The 16,161-nt window shown below is 43.0% G+C and overlaps 2 protein-coding genes across 14 annotated transcripts in view; one reads left to right on the forward strand and one right to left on the reverse strand.

The window, feature by feature from the left end:
* The window catches only part of LOC143270260 (dual E2 ubiquitin-conjugating enzyme/E3 ubiquitin-protein ligase BIRC6-like), a 310,541-nt gene that overhangs the window by 145,039 nt on the left and 149,341 nt on the right, over window positions 1-16,161 (forward strand). Inside the window, exon 1 of one of the 9 annotated variants that reach the window (XM_076559537.1) lies at window positions 8,459-10,101. The exons of 7 other annotated variants lie outside the window; for them this stretch is intronic. The gene's annotated coding sequence lies outside the window, so the exon portion shown is untranslated. Of the gene's footprint in view, window positions 1-8,458; window positions 10,102-16,161 lie in introns of those variants that run through there. One more of the 9 variants, XR_013047393.1, reaches the window with a different exon arrangement.
* The window catches only part of LOC143270259 (putative Polycomb group protein ASXL2), a 316,750-nt gene that overhangs the window by 101,962 nt on the left and 198,627 nt on the right, over window positions 1-16,161 (reverse strand). Inside the window, exon 1 of one of the 5 annotated variants that reach the window (XM_076559530.1) lies at window positions 10,178-10,312. The exons of 2 other annotated variants lie outside the window; for them this stretch is intronic. The gene's annotated coding sequence lies outside the window, so the exon portion shown is untranslated. Of the gene's footprint in view, window positions 1-1,287; window positions 5,627-9,976; window positions 10,127-10,177; window positions 10,313-16,161 lie in introns of those variants that run through there. 2 more of the 5 variants (XM_076559528.1, XM_076559531.1) reach the window with 2 other exon arrangements.

Raw genomic sequence — 16,161 nt, forward strand, 5'->3', positions numbered from 1 at the left:
GACTAATAAAAACCATTAAAGATAAGTAAGCCAGGCATGAGGACTAAGAACTAAGATCCCAGCACTCAGGGCCAGCCTGGCCTACATAGCAAGTTCCAGGCCAGTTAAGGCTATAGTGCAAGACTCTACCTCACCAAATGAGCAAAAACGAATAATAATAAAGAAATGGTATAACTTTTGTGTGAAAGAAGCACACTAAAGCTCCTTACACTTCAGGAGACCAACAGAATTTGAGAACAAGGTCCAGCTGGAGAACTCCATGTGTAATACATGTGGGGAGAAGAAACGTAAAATGACAACCGTGTGAAGGAAGGCCAAGGGAGGAAACACCCAGCCAGGCACACTTGACTTTCCAACCTCTCTAACAAACCCCACACACGGCCCAACCACCTCAGACAGACATGCTAGCTCCTGCATAAAAAGCTACTATTCCCAGAAGAAAAACACGTCACGTCGATTTTTTTCAACCTTCCACCCTTGCAGCCTTTCTCTTCCAGTACTTCACAATACTCAAAGTTGAATTAGCAATATATCGGACATTTTTCAGTCTTCCTTCTCCTCACCTTGTGCCTCATTTTACAATGATCTGTAAATTTTCTATCCATCATCTTTAAGATTTTCACTTTTGTATGGGGACATGTGTTGTGTCTATACACGTGAATGCAGGTGTCTGTGGACTCAGGGAGTTGGATCCCCCTGAAGCGCAAGTTACAGGTGGTTGTAAATGCTAGCCATGGGTACTGGGGATCAAATATGGGTCCTCCGCAAGAGCATTCCATGTTCTTGCCCGGAGGTGTACTCAGGAGGCAGAGGCAGGCGGATCTCTGTGAGTTCAAGGCCAGCCAGGTCTACAAAGCAAGTTCCAGAACAGGCTCCAAAGCTACGCAGAGAAACCCTGTCTGGAGGGCAGGGGGAGCATTCCATGTTCTTAGCCATTGGGCCAAATTGCTCCAGTCTTTACTCACCATTTTTAAACACTGAGGCCTTGAACACTCAAATTTTATTAACTTACCACTACACAGCTTCAACAACATATTTATTCTTTTTTTTTTTTTTTTTTTTTTGGTTTTTCGAGACAGGGTTTCTCTGTGTAGCTTTGTGCCTTTCCTGGAGCTCACTTGGTAGCCCAGGCTGGCCTCGAACTCACAGAGATCCGCCTGGCTCTGCCTCCCGAGTGCTGGGATTAAAGGCGTGCGCCACCAACGCCCGGCTCAACATATTTATTCTTATTCATGACTATACATTGTATTATCAAATTTTTGTTAAAGGAATATACATTTATCTCACAATTTCTATGTGTCATGGTTCCAAGCAGATGAAGTGGCCCTCTTAGAATCAGACCACGCTGTGAAAACCAAGTGTCACTGCAGAGTATGAACTCGGCTGAGCTGTGCGGTCCTCACTCCAAGGTCCTTCCCTGTCGTCTTTGCTGGACCTCAGCTGACACTCGCTCAACTCGTAAGGCCGCTTGCCACCTGTCCTCTTTCACACAGAGACCATAGCATGGCTGCTGGGCTTCTCTTGCTTGTTTTTTTGAGACAAGGTCTCACAACACAGTCCAGTACGGCCTAAAACTTACTATCTAACCCATGTGGACTCCAAGCTCCTGGCAAATCGGCCTCAGCCTCTCCGGTGTTAACCCACACCTTCTAGGATAAAAATTATTTCTCTATTTTACCCATTGCTTTTTACATAAAGACACAAAATACACAGTAGGGAAAACTTCATAGCATGCTCATGTATTTCACTGGAGTCAAGCTGGTGGCTCACACTGACTGTTGGTTTGGAGACCAAGCTGGGATGCATGGCAAATGCCAGGCCCAGCAGGATTACAAAAAAGACCCTATCTCAAAACCAAATCAAAAGCGAAGAAGGAAGAAAGGGAGCAGAAAGTACTAACAGCGCCCACAGGAACAGTGTTATTTGAAATTGAGTATCAATAAACCAGCTACTGCATAATTCAAACATCAGTGAGTTAGACTCCAGATGGAGGCCTGAGGATGTGGCTCGTCTGGCACATTGCCTGCCTGGCATACAGGAAGCCCTGGATTTCATTCCTAGCACTGCATGAGTCCAGGTACCACATAAACCTGTCGTGGTGGTGCCCACCTGAAATCCCAGCAGCACTCAGGAGGATCAGGAGTTCAAGGTCATCCTCAAACATACAGCCAGTTCGAGGCAGCCTAATCTACATGAGATCCTATCTCAAAATCTAAATGAATAAAATCACTTAATATCCCCATTTCTCACTCCTTCCCCCTCCCCAAAAACCCTCTCCCAAGGATCTCAAGCCCAGATGCCTCAAATTCATTATGAAGCAGAGAATAACTCTGACCCCTTGATTCTCCTATCTCCACCTCTTAAGCCCATACAAGATTATACCAACAACTCAGTTCATGCCATGAAACCATGCAGTGCTGGGGATAGAACCAATTCATTCTTGTTAGGCAAGCAATCTTCGGACAGAGCTACATCGCCAGCCCACAATTTATAATCTCTTAATGGTTTGAAAAATATTTCATAGGATTCCCAAAACCTAGAAAGAAGAAAAGTTAAAGACTGATCAATTTAATTCCATTAACATTAAATATATATGTGTAGATGTGCAGGGCTAGATAGAGAGATGGCTCAGCAGTTAAGAGCACTTCCTGCTCATGCAGAGGAACCACAGTTCAGTTCCCAACACCTAGGTCAGATGGCTCACAACCACCTCTAACTCCAGTTCCAAGAGGTCCTCTGTGGGCACCTGCACACACATGATACACACTCATACAGACACACACAAATAAAAGTAAATCTTGAAGTACTTATGTATGAGGGTGCACACTTGAGTACATGCCCAGGACAGGGGCCAATAAGATGGGTCAGTGTAGGTAAATGCCTTTGCCAAATAAGCCTGACCTCAGTCTGATCTTTTCCAAAACCCTCAGGAGGAGAGAACCAACTCACAAAAGCTGTCCTCTGCGCACAAACCCCAAATGAAGGTCAGATATCATCTGACTTTCTTTTTATAATACACACCAAACACACACAAAAAATCTGTACAGAAAAGAAAAATCTCCACAAATTCATTCAAAACAAAAAACAGGAAAATAGATCTGTAATATAACAAATTACCTTTATATATAAAAACACTCAGAAATTGACATGAAGGAAATCCCAACACTAGGGAGGTAGGGAGGTAGATGTCTTTAAAAAGACAGACAGACCAGGATATAGGAACTGGAGAGAGAACACAGTGGTTAAGAATATTTTGTTCTATACGGACCAATGGAATTGAATTGAAGACCTTGACATTAATCCACGCACATATGAACACCTGATTTTTGACAAAGGAGCCAAAACTATACAATGGAAAAAAGAAAGTATCTTCAACAGATGGTGCTGGCATGACTGGTTGTCAATATGTAAAAGATTACAAAGAGATCCATATCTGTCACCATGCACAAAACTCAAGTCCAAGTGGATCAAAGACCTCAACATACATCCAGTTACACTGAACTTGATAGAAGAGAAAGTAGGAAGTACTCTTGAACGCATTGGCACAGGAGGCCACTTCCTAAATATAACACCAGTAGCACAGACACTGGGAACAACAATTAATAAATGAGATGTTTTGAAACTGAGACGCTTTTGTAGGGCAAAAGACACAGTCAATAAGACAAAACTACAGCCTACAGAATGGGAAAAGACCCTCACCAACCCCACATCTGACAGAGCACTGATCTCCAAAGTATATAAAGAACTCAAGAAACTAGACATCAAAATACTGAACAGTCCAATTAAAAAATGGGCTAAAGAGCTAAACAGAATTCTCAAAAGAAGAATCTCAAATGGCTGAAAGACATTTAAAGAAATGCTCAACATCCTTAGTGTGGGAGCCCGTTCTGGGGTTCCTCGTGGCTTTACCCAGCAGGTCCGAATAGAGGATGATCAGGACCACGGGCCTGAGTGCAGGTGTCTGAGATGGCCTGCACTTGGCTGTGCTGGGGGAGGAGGTCTTTTGCTCCACCCCTTGGCGTCTCTATAAAAACCCTGGACCAGAGACAGTCGGGGGCCCGTTGGAATAGGTTCCAGGCCCTCTCGAGGCTATCCTTTATTTTCTATCTGTTTATCTCCGCAAGATTCTCCGCTATAAATCCTTCTATCTAATATTTCCTGCTGCTCACACTCAAGAAAACTCTGGGAAGCTGTGGGGGTGGTGGGTAAACGCCCCACACCTTAGTCATCAGAGAAATGCAAATCAAAACGACTCTGAGATACCACCTCATACCTGTCAGAATGGCTATGACCAAAAACACTAATGACAGTCTATGTTGGAGAGGATGCAGAGCAAAGGAAACACTCCTCCACTGTTGGTGGGAGTGCAAACTTGTACAACCACTGTGGAAATCAGTATGGCGGTTTCTCAGAAAATTGGGAATTGATCTACCTCAATACCCAGCCATACCACTCTTGGGCATATACCCAAGGAATGCTCAATCATACCACAAAGATACATGCTCAACTATGTTCATAGCAGCACTATTCACAATAGCCAGAACCTGGAAACAACCTAGATCCCTGTAATTGAAGAATGGATTAAGAAAATGTGGTACATATACACAATGGAGTACTACTCAGCAGAGAAAAACAATGACAGCAGGAAATTTGCAGGCAAATGGATGGAACTAGGAAATATCATCCTGAGTGAGGAAACCCAGACCCAGAAGGACAACCATGGTATGTACTCACTCATAAGTGGATACTAGATATAAAGTAAAGGACAATCAGACTGCAACCCACAGAACCAGGGAGGCTACATAGCAGGGGGAACCCTAGGATGACTGTGGCTTATAAGAAGTTTTTACTCAATCACTGGGCAAGCCTCAGTGAAACATTTCACTATTAGGATAAAAATTTGTACTGTATCAAGCTGATGATAGAAAATAATAATAATAACAAACAAACAAAAAAGAATATTTTGTTCTTCCAGGACCCAAGTTTGGGCTAGGCAGCTCACTGCTCCAGCTTTGGGATATCTAACACCCTCTTCTAGACTCTGCAGGTACCTGCACCACATGGCATACACACAGAGAGACAAACACATACATATAAATAAAAACTAAAATTTTAAAGATCAGGAATAACATAGAAAAAGACTAAAGATAAAATCTGAATAGCAAAGTTTACTGGCAAAAAATACAAATATTGTATTTTTGTAAGTTGAAGAACATCTACAATCTCAGCTACTCAGGACACTGATGCAGGACCAGCCTGGGCTACACAATAAGTTCAAGTCCAGCCTGGACAACTTAGTGAGACTGTCTCAAAACTTAAAATGAGGGTCAGAGGCATGACACTATGGGTGCACATGAATGTAGCACCTGGCTAGCAAACACAAGGCCCTAAATTCAATCCCCAGTTTGAATATAACAATAAATAGTCAGCTGGGTGGTGGTGGTGGTGGTGGTGGTGGTGGTGGTGGTGGTGGTGGTGGTGGTGGTGGTGGTGCATGCCTTTAATCCCAGGATTTAGGAGGCAGAGGCAGGCTCTGTGAATTCAAGGCCAGCCTGGTCTACAGAGTTCCAGGACAGGCTCCAAAGCTACACAGAGAAACCCTATTTAAAAAAAAAAATGTAATAATAGTCAATAAACATGGGAAATTACTTTAATTCTGTATTATCCAATAATAGCCATATACCGATATTTTTGTTTGTTTGGTTTTGTTTTGTTTTGGAGACAGGGTTTCTCTGTGTAGCTTTGGAGCCTGTCCTGGAACTCACTCTGTAGCCCAGGCTGGCCTTGAACTCTGGAGATCCGCCTACCTCTGCCTCTGCCTTTCGAGTGCTGGGATTAAAGGCATGTGCCACCACCGCCTGGCCCACATACTGATTTTTAGCAGTAATTAAGATTAAATAAAATGTTAAATGCAGTTTGTAATCACAGTGGCCATTTTAGGTGTTCAAAGGCCATGGAATATTTTTAGCACACGACAACACAGATACCATTATAATTCTGACATAAGTGTATCCCCAAAAGGCTCAAGTGTTGAAGACTTGGCTCCTAATGAGTCAGTGTTCAGGTGGGGGGATTCAAGGAAGTGAATGGATCATGAAGGCATGGTTTCATCAAAGGGCAAATTCACTGATGGATCTGCAATCTGATAGATTTATTATGCAGCGGAAATGTTAAAGAGGTAGGGCCTGGTTACAGAGTTTCTCTATGTAGCCTTGGCTGTCCTAGAACTCTCTCTGTAGACCAGGCTGGCCTCTAGCTCACAGAGATCCACCTGCCTCTGCCTCCCATCACCCGGCAAGGTCGGGCCTAGTTTTAAAAAGTATGTCGTAAGCCAGGAGTGGTGGTACATTCCTTTAACCCCAGCACTAGAAGGCAGAGAAAGACAGATCTCGGAGCTCAAGTTCAAGACCAGTCTAGTCTACAGAGCAAGTTCCAGGACAGCCAGTGGTATGTAGAGAGACCCTGTCTCAGATAGATAGGGTGGGTGGGTGGATGGGTGGGTAGGTCCAATAAAGTAGGTCCTTGGGCATAGGGCACATGCACTACGTTGTCCCAGTTTGTCTCTGTGTCTGTGCACTGGCTTGCTAGCACTTGCACACTCTTTCCAACCCTGCCATCATGAGACTTTGTCTCAAAAAAAGGAAGGTGGCAGCAATTTAGTTATTACCATGAGAAGATATCCATGATATTCATAAAGAAATTATAGAACTTTATGTAATATACACCCTCCACCTGCTTGTATGTTTAGCAAAATGTCAATCTTAGCTAACTTGAGTAGCATTTTTTAAAACATTTATTTTATTTTATATGTATGAGTGTTTTGCCTGCATGTATGTGTGTCTGGTGTCCAGGGTCAGCAGAAAGCATTGGACCCCCTAGAACTGGAGTTATATAGATGGTTGTGAGCCACCATGTGGGTGCTGGGAACTGAACCTCGGTCCTCTGCAAGAGAAACAAGTGCTCTTACACTGAGTCATCTCTCCAGCTCCAAACTGAGCATCTCTAGTATTTTAGTATGCACACTTTTCAGTAAACTAGACTCATCTGAAATTACTTACTTACTTCTGTTTTTTTATTTAAATAAAGAGTTTATATAAATTTTATAGCATTGTTTTTTTCTTTTATTTCTGAGGGAGTTTCATGTAGCCTAGGCCATCCTCAAACTTTACATAGTTGAACCTGGCCTTGAATTTCTGATCCTGCTGAGAGTTTGGGTTATAGACATGAGGCACCATGGGGGCTTCTATATTTGATTTAAAGGGTGTAATTAATACTCTTTAAGTCATATTTTAAAAGTTTTTAAGTTTAGTATATTCAGTAACCTGGAACAAAGCACAACCATCTGTAACTGCAGTTCCAGAGGACCAGACACCCTCTTCTAATCCCAGGTGTGCATGTGGTGCACAGACATGCAGACAGGATATACATACACATGAAATAAATTTACAAAATTTTGAATTCAGGTGTGCATGGTGGCCCCATACAAATAATACTAGTACTTGGAAAGTGGAGATGGGGGAGGCCTGGGCAAGCTGGCCAGATACACATGTAGACCAACTGGCAAGCTTCCAGTTTAGTGGGAGACCATGTCTCAGTAAATAAAGGGGAGAGCAACTGAGAAAAGCAACTGACAGTAGCATCCTCTGGCCTCCACATGCACATCTAGATACACACAGACAGACATCCCTCCCCCAAAACGGCAGCAGAAAAGTAAAATAATTTTTTTTTTAAATGGGGAGGAGATACTCTGTAAAGGTGCATTCGGGTACAAGTGCTCTTAAACACTGAGCCATTTCCCCAGCCTACTATTTCTCTGTGTTGTTTTGGAGCCTTTCCTGGAACTCGTTTTGTAGCCCAGGCTGGCCTCGAACTCACAGAGATCCGCCTGGCTCTGCCTCCCGAGTGCTGGGATTAAAGGCGTGCGCCAATACCACCCTGGCGTCTAATCTCGGTCTTTTAAACACTATTTTTCATATAGATATCTGGGGCACAAAATAAGTAAATGTTCTAATTTATTATTTCAGAAAATAAAACAGATGCAAAATTATTCTTCCTGGTTGTCACAATTTCCCAATCATTAAACTATTTAACCCAAAAGATAATTCACAAGGTACTGTACAGATTGAATCAGACATGGTAGTATGTGCTTATGATCCCAACCCTGGAGAGGCTGAGGTAAGAGATCACCTCAAGTTTAAGGCCAGCCTGGATTATACAGTGGGCTCTTAATTAGGCAGAGCTACAAAGAGTCCATCTCAAAAACCAAACAAATGCCCGGTGGCGGCAGCGGCGGCAGCAGCACATGCCTTTATTCCCAGCACTCGGGAGGCAGAGCCAGGCGGGGATCTCTGTGAGTTTGAGGTCAGCCTGGTCTACAGAGTGAGTTCCAGGAAAGGCACAAAGCTACACAGAGAAACCCTGTCTCGAAAAACCAAAAAAAAAAAAAAAAAAAAAAGGTTAACAAAAAGATATAAAGATTGCTGAGATTCCCGAAATCTTACTGCTTCCAATGCTAAGGCCTGCCTGGGCTACAAAGTGAAACCTGATCTCAAAAAACTAAAGCCTAATAAGTAAGTAAAATTAATTCACCTAACTAATTTTGGGATTTGCATACTTTTAACTAAAATAGCATCTTCTCTTTCATTAACAGGAAGCAGTCAATGAGGTGTCCCTGAAGTAGAAAGTAAAACTTCTGTGGAAGAGAAACTCCTCACCACCAAAATATTATTTCTAGAGATGTTTGTTAGGGGAAACTACCAATACTGTCACAAAGACAAATTCTAAGTGGGCGGGAAGAGCACCTGCCTAGTATGCATGATGCCCAGGTTCTATCCTGAGCATCCCATAAAAGTGGGCAAGGTGGTGCCTGCCTATAAACCCAGCACACAAGGAGCAGAGGCAGGAGGATTGCTGCAAATCGGAGACAACCATTAATGTGAGATTCTAGCCCAAAGTAAGCTAATAAATGTATATAGGGGAAGCATTCAACAACAACGACAAAAATGCAGATTGAATAAACCATATAATTCAGATTTGGGGAAACAAGACTAGGCAGTAGTAAAGGAGTGAACTGAGTTCTTTTTTTCTTCTTCATACTTTCCAATTTTCTCCATGATGAACATTACTTTTGAGTTCTGAAAGTCTCATTTAAAAACAGAAACCAGGATCCGGGCAATGTGGTGCAATCCCAGCACTTGGGAGGCAGACTCAGGGAATCTCTGAGTTCAAGGCCAGCCTGGTCTGTCTGCTAAAGGAAACAGTTATTTACAGTGATCTACAGTGTTATACGGTGGGCTCAAGGACTGCCAGGACTAGACAGAGAAACCCTGTCTCTGAAAACCAGAAAATAGATTAATAACTAAACCAAGACCAGCGAAGTTGCTCAGTGAGTAAAAGTGCTGGGCAGCAAGACTGAGAACCTGCAAACTCCCACAAGTTGTCCTCTCACTTCTGCATGTGCTCCATGGCCATCTGCACATGCCCCGCCCCTAAGACAGACAGACAGACAGACACACACACACACACACACACACACTTGTTTAAAGGAGAAAATAACACCTTATAACCTGTAAGGCTTCACTTACTAAGACCCAACTTGTTGTCCATTTATAAAAGAGGTTGAAATGCTACTAATGTTTAATGTCCTGTTATTTTTTTTACACTTGCAATGATGGAATTTCAATTTCTCCTTAAAGTAACGTTTCTTCGTAAATACACGTTTTTAACTTTTTTTTTCAAAACAAGACTTCACACTAACACTCATTCTGAAATGATTTCTAAATTCCGTATAACAAAATTGTGGGCGGGGGCGGGGTGTGTGTGCCCACTAAACACAATTTCGTCGGTCCACCTTCACTTTGGCTAAAGAAAAGTGGAGGCCCGGTAAACTACACGTCCCACCATGCATTGCTGCCTTATTCAGAGTAGGTCTCTACGGAAACAGAAAACAAAAAAAAAAAAATTCTCCAAGTCCCACCTGTTACTTCGTTTCTAAACACCTCCTGCACTTTCAGCTCGGACGGCAAACACAAAAGCCTCGTGACCTGCCGTTGGCTCCCAGAGCCCGGGGCTGGATGCACGCACAGGGCAACCGCCAAGACGGTAAGGAGCGGGGGGGGGGGGGGGGGGGGGGGGGGGCGGGCGGGGGCTCCTAGCGGGGGGGGCGGGGGCTCCTTACCGTCTTGGCGGTTGCCCTGTGCGTGCATCCAGCCCCGGGCTCTGGGAGCCACGAGGCTTTTGTGTTTGCCGTCCGAGCTGAAAGTGCAGGAGGTGTTTAGAAACTAAGTAACAGGTGGGACTTGGAGAATTTTTTTGTTTTGTTTTCTGTTTCCGTAGAGACCTACTCTGAATAAGGCAGCAATGCATGGGTGGGACGTGTAGTTTACCGGGCCTCCACTTTTCTTTAGCCAAAGTGAAGGTGGACCGACGAAATTGTGTTTAGTGGGCACACACACCCCGCCCCCGCCCACAATTTTGTTATACGGAATTTAGAAATCATTTCAGAATGAGTGTTAGTGTGAAGTCTTGTTTTGAAAAAAAAAGTTAAAAACGTGTATTTACGAAGAAACGTTACTTTAAGGAGAAATTGAAATTCCATCATTGCAAGTGTAAAAAAAATAACAGGACATTAAACATTAGTAGCATTTCAACCTCTTTTATAAATGGACAACAAGTTGGGTCTTAGTAAGTGAAGCCTTACAGGTTATAAGGTGTTATTTTCTCCTTTAAACAAGTGTGTGTGTGTGTGTGTGTGTGTGTGTGTGTGTGTGTGTGTGTGTGTCTGTCTGTCTGTCTGTCTTAGGGGCGGGGCATGTGCAGATGGCCATGGAGCACATGCAGAAGTGAGAGGACAACTTGTGGGAGTTTGCAGGTTCTCAGTCTTGCTGCCCAGCACTTTTACTCACTGAGCAACTTCGCTGGTCTTGGTTTAGTTATTAATCTATTTTCTGGTTTTCAGAGACAGGGTTTCTCTGTCTAGTCCTGGCAGTCCTTGAGCCCACCGTATAACACTGTAGATCACTGTAAATAACTGTTTCCTTTAGCAGACAGACCAGGCTGGCCTTGAACTCAGAGATTCCCTGAGTCTGCCTCCCAAGTGCTGGGATTGCACCACATTGCCCGGATCCTGGTTTCTGTTTTTAAATGAGACTTTCAGAACTCAAAAGTAATGTTCATCATGGAGAAAATTGGAAAGTATGAAGAAGAAAAAAAGAACTCAGTTCACTCCTTTACTACTGCCTAGTCTTGTTTCCCCAAATCTGAATTATATGGTTTATTCAATCTGCATTTTTGTCGTTGTTGTTGAATGCTTCCCCTATATACATTTATTAGCTTACTTTGGGCTAGAATCTCACATTAATGGTTGTCTCCGATTTGCAGCAATCCTCCTGCCTCTGCTCCTTGTGTGCTGGGTTTATAGGCAGGCACCACCTTGCCCACTTTTATGGGATGCTCAGGATAGAACCTGGGCATCATGCATACTAGGCAGGTGCTCTTCCCGCCCACTTAGAATTTGTCTTTGTGACAGTATTGGTAGTTTCCCCTAACAAACATCTCTAGAAATAATATTTTGGTGGTGAGGAGTTTCTCTTCCACAGAAGTTTTACTTTCTACTTCAGGGACACCTCATTGACTGCTTCCTGTTAATGAAAGAGAAGATGCTATTTTAGTTAAAAGTATGCAAATCCCAAAATTAGTTAGGTGAATTAATTTTACTTACTTATTAGGCTTTAGTTTTTTGAGATCAGGTTTCACTTTGTAGCCCAGGCAGGCCTTAGCATTGGAAGCAGTAAGATTTCGGGAATCTCAGCAATCTTTATATCTTTTTGTTAACCTTTTTTTTTTTTTTTTTTTTTTTTTTTTTTTTTTTTTTTTGGTTTTTCGAGACAGGGTTTCTCTGTGTAGCTTTGTGCCTTTCCTGGAACTCACTCTGTAGACCAGGCTGACCTCAAACTCACAGAGATCCCCGCCTGGCTCTGCCTCCCGAGTGCTGGGAATAAAGGCATGTGCTGCTGCCGCCGCTGCCGCCACCGGGCATTTGTTTGGTTTTTGAGATGGACTCTTTGTAGCTCTGCCTAATTAAGAGCCCACTGTATAATCCAGGCTGGCCTTAAACTTGAGGTGATCTCTTACCTCAGCCTCTCCAGGGTTGGGATCATAAGCACATACTACCATGTCTGATTCAATCTGTACAGTACCTTGTGAATTATCTTTTGGGTTAAATAGTTTAATGATTGGGAAATTGTGACAACCAGGAAGAATAATTTTGCATCTGTTTTATTTTCTGAAATAATAAATTAGAACATTTACTTATTTTGTGCCCCAGATATCTATATGAAAAATAGTGTTTAAAAGACCGAGATTAGACGCCAGGGTGGTATTGGCGCACGCCTTTAATCCCAGCACTCGGGAGGCAGAGCCAGGCGGATCTCTGTGAGTTCGAGGCCAGCCTGGGCTACAAAACGAGTTCCAGGAAAGGCTCCAAAACAACACAGAGAAATAGTAGGCTGGGGAAATGGCTCAGTGTTTAAGAGCACTTGTACCCGAATGCACCTTTACAGAGTATCTCCTCCCCATTTAAAAAAAAAATTATTTTACTTTTCTGCTGCCGTTTTGGGGGAGGGATGTCTGTCTGTGTGTATCTAGATGTGCATGTGGAGGCCAGAGGATGCTACTGTCAGTTGCTTTTCTCAGTTGCTCTCCCCTTTATTTACTGAGACATGGTCTCCCACTAAACTGGAAGCTTGCCAGTTGGTCTACATGTGTATCTGGCCAGCTTGCCCAGGCCTCCCCCATCTCCACTTTCCAAGTACTAGTATTATTTGTATGGGGCCACCATGCACACCTGAATTCAAAATTTTGTAAATTTATTTCATGTGTATGTATATCCTGTCTGCATGTCTGTGCACCACATGCACACCTGGGATTAGAAGAGGGTGTCTGGTCCTCTGGAACTGCAGTTACAGATGGTTGTGCTTTGTTCCAGGTTACTGAATATACTAAACTTAAAAACTTTTAAAATATGACTTAAAGAGTATTAATTACACCCTTTAAATCAAATATAGAAGCCCCCATGGTGCCTCATGTCTATAACCCAAACTCTCAGCAGGATCAGAAATTCAAGGCCAGGTTCAACTATGTAAAGTTTGAGGATGGCCTAGGCTACATGAAACTCCCTCAGAAATAAAAGAAAAAAACAATGCTATAAAATTTATATAAACTCTTTATTTAAATAAAAAAACAGAAGTAAGTAAGTAATTTCAGATGAGTCTAGTTTACTGAAAAGTGTGCATACTAAAATACTAGAGATGCTCAGTTTGGAGCTGGAGAGATGACTCAGTGTAAGAGCACTTGTTTCTCTTGCAGAGGACCGAGGTTCAGTTCCCAGCACCCACATGGTGGCTCACAACCATCTATATAACTCCAGTTCTAGGGGGTCCAATGCTTTCTGCTGACCCTGGACACCAGACACACATACATGCAGGCAAAACACTCATACATATAAAATAAAATAAATGTTTTAAAAAATGCTACTCAAGTTAGCTAAGATTGACATTTTGCTAAACATACAAGCAGGTGGAGGGTGTATATTACATAAAGTTCTATAATTTCTTTATGAATATCATGGATATCTTCTCATGGTAATAACTAAATTGCTGCCACCTTCCTTTTTTTGAGACAAAGTCTCATGATGGCAGGGTTGGAAAGAGTGTGCAAGTGCTAGCAAGCCAGTGCACAGACACAGAGACAAACTGGGACAACGTAGTGCATGTGCCCTATGCCCAAGGACCTACTTTATTGGACCTACCCACCCATCCACCCACCCACCCTATCTATCTGAGACAGGGTCTCTCTACATACCACTGGCTGTCCTGGAACTTGCTCTGTAGACTAGACTGGTCTTGAACTTGAGCTCCGAGATCTGTCTTTCTCTGCCTTCTAGTGCTGGGGTTAAAGGAATGTACCACCACTCCCGGCTTACGACATACTTTTTAAAACTAGGCCCGACCTTGCCGGGTGATGGGAGGCAGAGGCAGGTGGATCTCTGTGAGCTAGAGGCCAGCCTGGTCTACAGAGAGAGTTCTAGGACAGCCAAGGCTACATAGAGAAACTCTGTAACCAGGCCCTACCTCTTTAACATTTCCGCTGCATAATAAATCTATCAGATTGCAGATCCATCAGTGAATTTGCCCTTTGATGAAACCATGCCTTCATGATCCATTCACTTCCTTGAATCCCCCCACCTGAACACTGACTCATTAGGAGCCAAGTCTTCAACACTTGAGCCTTTTGGGGATACACTTATGTCAGAATTATAATGGTATCTGTGTTGTCGTGTGCTAAAAATATTCCATGGCCTTTGAACACCTAAAATGGCCACTGTGATTACAAACTGCATTTAACATTTTATTTAATCTTAATTACTGCTAAAAATCAGTATGTGGGCCAGGCGGTGGTGGCACATGCCTTTAATCCCAGCACTCGAAAGGCAGAGGCAGAGGTAGGCGGATCTCCAGAGTTCAAGGCCAGCCTGGGCTACAGAGTGAGTTCCAGGACAGGCTCCAAAGCTACACAGAGAAACCCTGTCTCCAAAACAAAACAAAACCAAACAAACAAAAATATCGGTATATGGCTATTATTGGATAATACAGAATTAAAGTAATTTCCCATGTTTATTGACTATTATTACATTTTTTTTTTTAAATAGGGTTTCTCTGTGTAGCTTTGGAGCCTGTCCTGGAACTCTGTAGACCAGGCTGGCCTTGAATTCACAGAGCCTGCCTCTGCCTCCTAAATCCTGGGATTAAAGGCATGCACCACCACCACCACCACCACCACCACCACCACCACCACCACCACCACCACCACCACCACCACCACCCAGCTGACTATTTATTGTTATATTCAAACTGGGGATTGAATTTAGGGCCTTGTGTTTGCTAGCCAGGTGCTACATTCATGTGCACCCATAGTGTCATGCCTCTGACCCTCATTTTAAGTTTTGAGACAGTCTCACTAAGTTGTCCAGGCTGGACTTGAACTTATTGTGTAGCCCAGGCTGGTCCTGCATCAGTGTCCTGAGTAGCTGAGATTGTAGATGTTCTTCAACTTACAAAAATACAATATTTGTATTTTTTGCCAGTAAACTTTGCTATTCAGATTTTATCTTTAGTCTTTTTCTATGTTATTCCTGATCTTTAAAATTTTAGTTTTTATTTATATGTATGTGTTTGTCTCTCTGTGTGTATGCCATGTGGTGCAGGTACCTGCAGAGTCTAGAAGAGGGTGTTAGATATCCCAAAGCTGGAGCAGTGAGCTGCCTAGCCCAAACTTGGGTCCTGGAAGAACAAAATATTCTTTTTTGTTTGTTTGTTATTATTATTATTTTCTATCATCAGCTTGATACAGTACAAATTTTTATCCTAATAGTGAAATGTTTCACTGAGGCTTGCCCAGTGATTGAGTAAAAACTTCTTATAAGCCACAGTCATCCTAGGGTTCCCCCTGCTATGTAGCCTCCCTGGTTCTGTGGGTTGCAGTCTGATTGTCCTTTACTTTATATCTAGTATCCACTTATGAGTGAGTACATACCATGGTTGTCCTTCTGGGTCTGGGTTTCCTCACTCAGGATGATATTTCCTAGTTCCATCCATTTGCCTGCAAATTTCCTGCTGTCATTGTTTTTCTCTGCTGAGTAGTACTCCATTGTGTATATGTACCACATTTTCTTAATCCATTCTTCAATTACAGGGATCTAGGTTGTTTCCAGGTTCTGGCTATTGTGAATAGTGCTGCTATGAACATAGTTGAGCATGTATCTTTGTGGTATGATTGAGCATTCCTTGGGTATATGCCCAAGAGTGGTATGGCTGGGTATTGAGGTAGATCAATTCCCAATTTTCTGAGAAACCGCCATACTGATTTCCACAGTGGTTGTACAAGTTTGCACTCCCACCAACAGTGGAGGAGTGTTTCCTTTGCTCTGCATCCTCTCCAACATAGACTGTCATTAGTGTTTTTGGTCATAGCCATTCTGACAGGTATGAGGTGGTATCTCAGAGTCGTTTTGATTTGCATTTCTCTGATGACTAAGGTGTGGGGCGTTTACCCACCACCCCCACAGCTTCCCAGAGTTTTCTTGAGTGTGAGCAGCAGGAAATA

This window comes from Peromyscus maniculatus, chromosome 22 (genome assembly GCF_049852395.1).
Source record: "Peromyscus maniculatus bairdii isolate BWxNUB_F1_BW_parent chromosome 22, HU_Pman_BW_mat_3.1, whole genome shotgun sequence".
In the NCBI taxonomy this organism is placed as follows: domain Eukaryota; kingdom Metazoa; phylum Chordata; class Mammalia; order Rodentia; family Cricetidae; genus Peromyscus; species Peromyscus maniculatus.